This window comes from Podarcis tiliguerta (assembly GCF_965153285.1).
Source record: "Podarcis tiliguerta genome assembly, chromosome: 13".
In the NCBI taxonomy this organism is placed as follows: Eukaryota; Metazoa; Chordata; class Lepidosauria; order Squamata; family Lacertidae; genus Podarcis; species Podarcis tiliguerta.
This window is the reverse complement of record NC_139546.1, coordinates 46,071,556-46,080,722: the sequence shown is the minus strand read 5'-3', so window position 1 is coordinate 46,080,722 and position 9,167 is coordinate 46,071,556. Positions and strand designations below refer to the sequence as shown.

Here is a 9,167-nt window from a genome sequence, read left to right as displayed (position 1 = left end):
CAAGGCTTTGCTTTATGTATATGGAAGATATAGTTATACAAAAATGTAATGTTTTTTTCCCTGTTGTCAATTTTTAATGTGCTAGGCAGCCACATTATTCCTTGGCCATATCAGATAGAAACAACAGTTTTAAACAAAATGGAATTTCAAACACCTAAAGAACACGTCATAAGACCAGTGAGGACCAGAAGGATTCCTAGAATGCAGACCTGATTAAAACCTCTGTGCCACACAAGCATATCTTCATGAATGATGAATGCTTCTCCTTCAAGAGCATCAGGATCAACTCGTCCAACTTTCATTTGAAGGAAGGACTTGTTTGGGAATGTGATCATGTTTGTGATGTCAAATCCACCTCTCATTTCCCTTTTTTCATTAAAGGAAATTGTTTCTCCTGCTGTGTTGTTGAATGAAATGCCTTGCAGAAAATGGTGCAGCTGATTAAAACAGAAAAAGGGAAAAGAAGGAATATATATATCTAGAATGAAGGCCAAATATCCACAATGGGCTATATTCATATAGCAGATGGAAATGTTATAACAAAGCAATAGAAGGCTAAAATTCTGTACATACTAAATATACTGGAAATAATCACAATCACAAAATGTTATCACTTGATGTCTGGCCTCAGAGAAATTAACTCACTGAAATAATATTTTGTTTGCAGCAGGTTACCTGCCAGGGCTGCAGATCTTGAAGTTCAAACCTTTTGCCTCCAACCATTGCTCTTTGCTTTGATCTGAATGAATAAATAGCATGCAAAGCATGAGCAACAACAAAGACAGCGTTGTGGATACTGTAGCTGTGGCCAGTCATGTCCATTTCAAACACATGCCCAGGAAGACTCTGTAACTTCTCCTCCCCTGTACATGTTTCAATATCTTGCATGAGCAGATCTGGAAATGGACAGTCAAATGCTTGCTCCCAAAAGTCCTTGAGAAAACCATCGCCTGGATTCCAATAAGGTTTTATGATCTGAAGAAATTCATTGAACTTGAGAAGCTTTTTGGAGTGTATGGTGAAGGAAATGGCACCTTGAAAGAGCTCAAGATCCAAAGACTTTTGAAAACTCAATAATACGAAATCAATTGGTGTTGTCATGATCCAAACCTTTCTAAATGATTCACTTTCCTTATTTTCAGGATCTCGTAGATACATAACAGATCTCAGCCAGGTCAATGTCAGAGAATCTCCATAGACAATGAATGCATTGGCTTTATCATTTGTGACACCCACGTAATACCTATCAAGCATATCAAAAATTTCACCCACCATATCAAAACGAGCTATTTTTTCCATTCTTTGTGTGAAGGCTGAACAGATCCCATGCTGATAAAGCATGGGCTCCAGGGTCTGCAGGAAATTTTCTCCTCCATCATCATCTGTAACAAAGAGTCCAATCCATGTCCATCCAAAACGCTGGAGCAAGCTGATAATTGCCATATACTGATGCACTTCATTGGGCACCATGCGGTAAAGGGAAAGGAAGTTATCTATATCACTCTCCTCTTGGGGGAATGAGCCATATGCAAGCTAACAGCAAAAGAACAGACATTATCAGTATTATACAGAACCTCTCTAGCCCTGCAAATGTCCAATAGTGCAAAATAAATTAGGTCCCTTTATTCAGTTACCAAGGAGGCAGAGCCTATGGTCAGCTTTGTAAGTCTTTAGGTCAACCTGGCTCCTTGCAAAGACAAATTCTCTTGCAGTTGTTGTGTAGAACAGGTTGGTGGAAATGGAAGTGTCCAAGGTGCTACCTGCTGCCTGTTTGCCTCAGACCTTCACTGGTGTAGCAATCTCTACTTGTAAGGAGTAATCTACATTTTTGACAGACTTTCCAGCTTGTAATGCTTCAGCATCAGTTATACTCACCGTCTGAATCTCAAAATCACTTTCAGAATGATAAGAGAAGTGTGTGATTTGTGGAACAAAAATTTATGACCCTACTCATAAAATCTAAGAACTAATCAGAACCTCGACACAGGTGGCGCTGTGGTCTAAAGCACAGAGCCTAGGGTTTGCCAATCAGAAGGTTGGTAGTTTGAATCCCCGCAACAGGCTGAGCTCCTACTGTTCGGTCCCAGCTTCTGCCCACCTAGCAGTTTGAAAGCACATCAAACTGCAAGTAGATAAATAGGTACCACTCCAGTGGGAAGGTAAATGGTGTTTCCTTGCACTTCTCCGGTTCACCAGAAGCAGCAAAGTCATGCTGCCCACATGACCCGGAAGCTGTCTGCAGACAAACGCCGGCTCCCTTGGACTATAGAGTAAGATGAGTGTGCAACCCCAGAGACGTCTGCAACTGGATCTAACAGTCAGGGGTACCTTTACCTTTACCTTTTACTCATAAAACCTACCTGTGGAATCTTGTAGAGGCTTAAGGTATCAGCCGTATGGAAGGAGGTATCAGAGCTAAGACCTCCGATTATGGCGATGAGGTTTTTCTGCGAGTCACATTTATAGTTGGGAGCAAATCTATGCATTTTAAAGAGCAGGTCCATGGTGTTACGATAGGTCATCCTTGCATCATAATAGCTGTCATAGATGTGGAACCCCAGTGTGACATTGGGCAAGAGGTTGGGATTCTCATTTATCACTTTTACAGCAAATGCCAAGGCCAGGATGTGCTGGTAGAATTTTGTTATCATGCTGCAAATGAGGTTAGTTTCAAATTTCAGAGGAGAATTCTACAATGCAGCAAGTATACAAAACAAATTGCCATTTCTGTCTCAAACTTATACATATTTAGTGATAACCTTATCTTTTATGCTGGTCTTAAAATAATAAATATCAAACTCTTCAGCCCAAATAAAATGTATTACTCATCATGCCATTTCTATATTTCTTTTACCACCTTTTAGTTAGCTCTTGTTTGGTTTTTAATATCCACCTCCCCCCCCCCCAAAAAAAAATGACTGCAACAACATCCAAGTCTTTCTCTTTGTACTCAAAATGGACATGAAGGTGATTATTCTATGCATCTAGACCAGGAAAGCAAGAATATTTCATTGAATTAGTTACAGTTACTACCATCCTTATACAAGACAGTTTCTGGTATTCATTTATAGGATTGCACTATGCATTTGCTTTAAAAATAATTATCAGTTTAATAAACAAGTTAAAATAAGACAAGTTAATGATTACTTTAAAAGCGACATTGTTTTTAAAAAGAACTAATCAGAACCAACCTAGCACAGTTCTACTCAAATGCAAGTGCAAATGAGTTCAATGGGGATAACTTCCAAGTATTTTTGTATAAGATTGGAGACTTGTTTTAGGTGCAATCATTCACTTCTAACATACCAGAAGTCACCTCTTCTATGTAAGACAGGTATAGAAAAATAGGGTGAAATGTTTTTTCTTCATCACAATTTTAAGGTTCTTTCCATCACCACTATCAAATATATTCAATTCTAAATTTCACAGAAGAATAAACTAACTCCTTTACTTCACTTCTATATCACTATACCATGGTCAGTAATGCATACAGAGCATATTGATCTTTATTTCACTAATTTAATGACTGTGTTCTTAAGCCACAAAATCTTCACAGGGTTCAATCATTTTTGAAGCTTGCATTTGGAGTTCAAGGAATTGGAAAGACAAAAGTTTTGGAATACAAATTCATGTTATTGAATTATTTTAATTCAAACAAAAAAAGAGGAATGTTGCATATTAGAATGAAGGAAACATCCATATTAGTGCATGTAAATAATTGCAAGTAGCACTCTCTAAGAGCATTTTTTGATGTTTTATTATTTATACTTCATGCTAACGACGGCAAAGTTTTTTAATCACCCAAGGCTTGGGAAAGGAATTAATCTCCCGTCAACTTGCTGTTGCTACAATCTGCTTAACAGACTCCCAACACACACTACATTTTGTTAAAATTTGTAGATTTCTCTATTTCACTTATCAGCCAGTGCCAGGTGTCACTTCACAGATGAATGAAATATATTGAAACAGGTTTATATCTCACAAAGCAATTCGCAAAACAATGAGGTCAATATCTCACAAAAGAGACTCAAACAGTGTCTGATTCATGGCATTTGTTCTAGGAAGGTTGGACACTTTCAGATTAGGTGCCCCAAGAACATCCACAGCAGTAACCCTTCCATCCCCCTCTTGTTGGTCCTTGTTGGCGGAATTAAAACAAGGCATACAAAGTCTCCCTCCCTTTCTCCACACTGCTTTTCAAAATAGAAAATATTATTATCACAGAGAGCAAAGCAATTATTTATTGCCAGTCATTTTAGGAAAATACACAATATTTTTTTAAAAAACAACAACAACACTGGAAGGATTAATCCCAAAAATGAAGGAGGAGGGAGAGTCTCTTACTGTGGATTATTATCAAACAGATTCTGTGAAGGATTTTCAATGAATGATTCTTCGATGATGGAATAATAGAACTGAGAGGCAATCCCACCAACGATGAGGCTACCTGACTGGTACCACTCATGCGGAACAGGAAATGTATCAGTCTCAGGGCACCTCATCGCTGCTTTGCACACAACAGGAGGCAGCAGAAAAAGCAAAGTGAATGACCACAGCATCCTTGCAGGCAAGCTTCTCTGCAATCTTGGATGCTCTTTGCCTATCAGTCCCTGCAGAATGAGTTAAGCAAACTAGACGGCATGATACCTGGCTCTGTCAATAGAGCACAACAAAGTGGTTGACACACCTTATTTAAAAATCAAAGCAGTATAAACACATGCTTTGGGTGCTAGGTGAGATTTCCAATGCTCAACACTCAGATTTCAAGGCAGACCAATAATATGATGAAAATACAAAATGGGAGAAAGAAAATAGGGAGCCATGGCTACCTCTAGATACTATTCCTATCTCCTCACGATACAGAGATTCATCATTATAATCCCTTTCATGGCTGTTTATTGACAGTTTTCTTATGCCTCTGGTGTTCTGACCAGGTGGACAAATTATAGTGATTTGGATAATTGTACGATGACTTAATAACTTTTGAAAAGTTTTAGTTCCAATGAGGGTTGGAGTTTTTTTTCTTTTATTGCAACATGTTGAGTTCGGTGTTTATTCTCAAATCTGCCTACAATGCCCTATGCACTGCTTCTGCCCTTTTGTGGCACAAAAAGTGGCAATTAGCTTGAAGTGTTCCATGGTATGTGAAAACATCAGCAGGAAAGTCAGAGTCTATTTTGTATTGTGACTCAAAGCATCAAATCTTGAAAGGAAGGTGACTTTCCAACTCCAGTTTTGCCACATGACTTGGCAGCTCTTATTTATCTACGTGATAAATTTGTGGCAAAATCCAGATGTGCCATCAAGATGAGGGAGACTATACTATTGTGACAATAACCATGAAATAAAGAGGTGTGACACAAGTGAAGTGTGTTTATTTAAATAGTACTAATTCTCTTCAGTGTGATTTTGCTCAAACTCAGCTGTTAACAATTCTGGCAAAGCACACACTGCCACCTAGAAGGGGTTGGATTTAAGTTCACCTACTTCCATCAGACCCACACCACAGGGGAGAGGGAGGCCTTCTTGACCCGAACCCACCACCACCACCATTATTTTATTTATACCCCACCCATCTTGCTGTGTTTCCCCAGCCACTCTGGACAGCTTACAACATGTCCAAAATTATAATAAAAACAACAAGCATTAAAAACCTCCCAATACGGGGCCACAATCAGATGTATTCTAAAAGTTGTGTAGTTCTTAATTCCTTTACAGCTGAAGGGAGGCTGTTCCACAGGGAACTCAGGTATAGCTGTGATATCTGACACTCCTAAGCTGTTGTATTTGTCTACTTACAGATCACACTATTTGAATAAAATACATTCTCAGAAAATTGTTTCTTAGGTGAGTGTTTCCCTAAGGAGCCAACAGTTTCCATTAATACCTATGAGAACATTCTAATGTGTTTTTGACCTCAAAATGTTGACCCTCAAAGTGTGAAAACCCCATGAAAACACTCTGAAGCCTTCCAAAAGGCATGCATGCAAGGAAAGTCAGCTTGTTTGTTTACAGTACTAAACACACGTCCAACTGTTGTGATATCTGAGCCTGTGGTGCATATAACAAGGTTTGGGCACTAATTACTCATGTTAGAATAAAAGATTTTTCATATAAAAGGCATTTGGATAGTGGGACCTGTGTATAGAAAATATAAATAAACAAATGGCAAAAAAGTGATCTCAAGTACGTTTGCTACTGGAATATATATATAGAGAGAGAGAGAGTGAGTGAGTATTTTGTCTTCAACTCTTAACTACCACATATTTAGAATTTACCAGAGTGAAGGGGAAAAACCCTGTTTAATTCTTTTTTCTTATAAGTTGCTCCCTGTTGTTCAGTTCTGGCCTCAGAACAATGATGTAGCATTTAGGGGCAAAGATGCAGCCCAATAACCCAGCACTGGAGGACAAGATGGAGAAGATCTCCACAGCCACCATGTATTTTCCACTTGTGCTCAGGTAGGCTGGAAAAAAAGACAGCCAAACACTGCAAAAGAGCAACATGCTGAAGGTAATGAACTTGGCTTCATTAAAACTGTCAGGTAACTTGCGGGCTGCAAATGCGGCAACGAAGCTGGCAATGGCCAAGAGGCCCATGTAGCCAAGGACACAATAAAACATGGTGACTGAGCCTTCATTACATTGCACAATGATTTCTTCTGTTGAAGAGTGCATGTCCAGATCAGGGAATGGGGGACATGTCATCAACCACACAGTACAGATAGTTGATTGAATAAGAGAACAGGGAAGCACAACTGAGTAGGCCAGTCTTTTCCCTACCCACTTCCTTATGCTGGACCCTGGCTTAGTGGCCATGAAAGCTACAACTACAGTGATAGTTTTGGCCAACACACAAGAAACGGCTACAGAGAAGATGATGCCAAACGTTGGTTGCCGGAGGAAACAGGAGACTGTGCTAGGTTCACCCAGAAATAACAAGGAAGAGAGGAAGCAGAGCAGGAGAGAGACAAGGAGAGAGTAGGTGAGGTCCCGGTTGTTGGCTTTGACTATGGGAGTGTCTCTGTACTTAATGAATGTTCCTAGCACCAAAGCTGTGATGAGGAAGAAAGAAAGGGCAACTGATGCTAAACTGATCCCTAAAGGTTCTTCATAAGAAAGAAAGGTCATCGTTTTTTCAATGCAGGCAGTTTTGTTCTTGTTAGGATACTGAGTTTTGGGGCATCTGAAACAGTCATTCATATCTGAAAAATAAACAATGTTAAATTTAAATGTTGATGAAACAGTACTTTGTCGGCTATGTGACTGCTTCACTGAAATGAAATTATACCTATTGGAATGCATGTATTTTAGTGTTCCAATATAAATGCTTTGATCTCACTTATTCTAAAAGCTATTATAATTTTCAACAGTATTTTCCCTTCCATGTGTCACAGTGTTCATATATGAGTGTTTTAAACTCAGTGTATTTTTAGGCTTATTAAAATCATTTGTGTGCTAATTTATAATATCTGTGTTGAAATCCTTCTAACAGCCTTTCTTTTTCACATAATAACATAATCACCTGCTACATCAGGACAGTGACCCATCTCATCTAGTTTCCTGATTTCACAGTGGCCAACCAGAGACCTATGGGAAGCCTGCAAGCGGGACCTGAGTCAAACAGAAGTCTTCCCCAACCTCCACACTTCCCAGCACTTGTTATTTTGAAATTTCAGCCTCTGATGATGGAGGCACAGCATAGCCATCAGCGGTCATAGCCATTGATAGCCTTGTCCTCCATGACTTTGTCTTATCCTCCTTTAAAGACTTTCAAGTGATTGTTTCCCACTGCATCTTGTAGGAATGCATTCCATGGTTAAATCACTAACTTCATGAAGCAGTTAATTCTCTTTAGCCTGTTCTGAATCATCCAGCACTCAATTTCCATAGATGCCCCCGAGCTCTAGTGTTCTGTTTATCCTATTTCCCCATGCATTGAAGAATTTTATTCATTTTTATCATGTTGCTCCTTACTTGCTTTTTGCTCTAAAATAACCGCCTGAAATGATACCATCTAGCCTTGCCATTGTCCTCATAGGATGAAACATATGAGTGCTATGTAACTTACCATCCTGGTTTGAAATTTCCCCTTCTGAACATGGAGCACAACCATAGCAGCAAAACTTTTCTCCTTCTTTCTTTTGCTTCTGATTGCCAGGGTGGCAGTGGTCATTACATAGAGAAAGGGGAATCACCTATCCATAGCAGGAAAGCAGTTTCAGAGGATAGGAGAAACTGTGTTTAGTTCCCTACTCAGCACAGGTCTTTTTAAAAGAATTGTCCTATACAGCTGTAAAATTCCATTATTTGGGATCCCCTCCAAACCTATGATAAAATTTGCAATTATTTTGCAGCAGAAACCCTAAATTTGAAACCCTCAAAACTGTATGGCTGATATTCCCAGCACGGTGCTCTATCGGTTACCACAAATGCAATATTGCCAAAATCACTCCCCCTTGTGCTATAGTCTTGCAATAGTTTTGCGGTGTTTATTGCATAACTCCGGGGGTGGGGGGACAGAGTAAGTGATACATCAATCTTGGTTCCTAGTTACCACCACTCAGCACTGTCCAAAACACTTCAAAACTGTGCCAAAGTTTTGCAATCATGGATTGGGGGTAACCTATGCCAAAGTTTTGCAAATGTTTTACAGCATTTCATAAGTTAAACTTCACCATTTGACTTATGAAATGCTGTAATACAATTGCAAAACTTTGGCATAGGTTAGGAGTGGATCCCAATGTTTTTCATAGTTCACCCAGCTGCCTTATGCCAAGTCTGACTTTTGGTCCAAAAATTTCACCAGTATTTCCTTTCTAACCCTGCCTGGAGATGAAAGGGACATTTTCCCAGCAGCACATGTGTTTTTACTAAGCTATTGATAAAGAGATTGACAAATGGGGGAATCTGAATAAATTTCATGTGTATTCTAGAGCTTTGCTTTATATATATGCAAGGCACTGTAAATATAAACCCCAAATTTAGCTGTTGAAAGTTACATAGGGCTGCCATACCTCTAGATTTTCCTGGACATTACAGGGATTTCAAAGGTGCAAGTTATGTCGGGGAGGGGGGGACTTTACGGAAGGCGGTGGTTTCTCCTGGATCTTAGGCAAGTAAACAAAAAAAATGTGTTTTGGGGGGGTTTATTTAAAAAACCCCAAG

The 9,167-nt window shown here is 39.3% G+C and overlaps 1 long non-coding RNA gene across 1 annotated transcript; it reads right to left on the bottom strand.

Moving 5' to 3' along the window:
• Window positions 1-390: 390 nt before the first annotated feature.
• LOC310663278 lies at window positions 391-1,406 on the bottom strand. Its single transcript, XR_014504467.1, has 3 exons — window positions 1,273-1,406; window positions 676-739; window positions 391-437 (listed from the first exon to the last, which is right to left on the bottom strand). It is a non-coding gene; the product is annotated as an uncharacterized lncRNA (long non-coding RNA).
• Window positions 1,407-9,167: the final 7,761 nt, after the last annotated feature.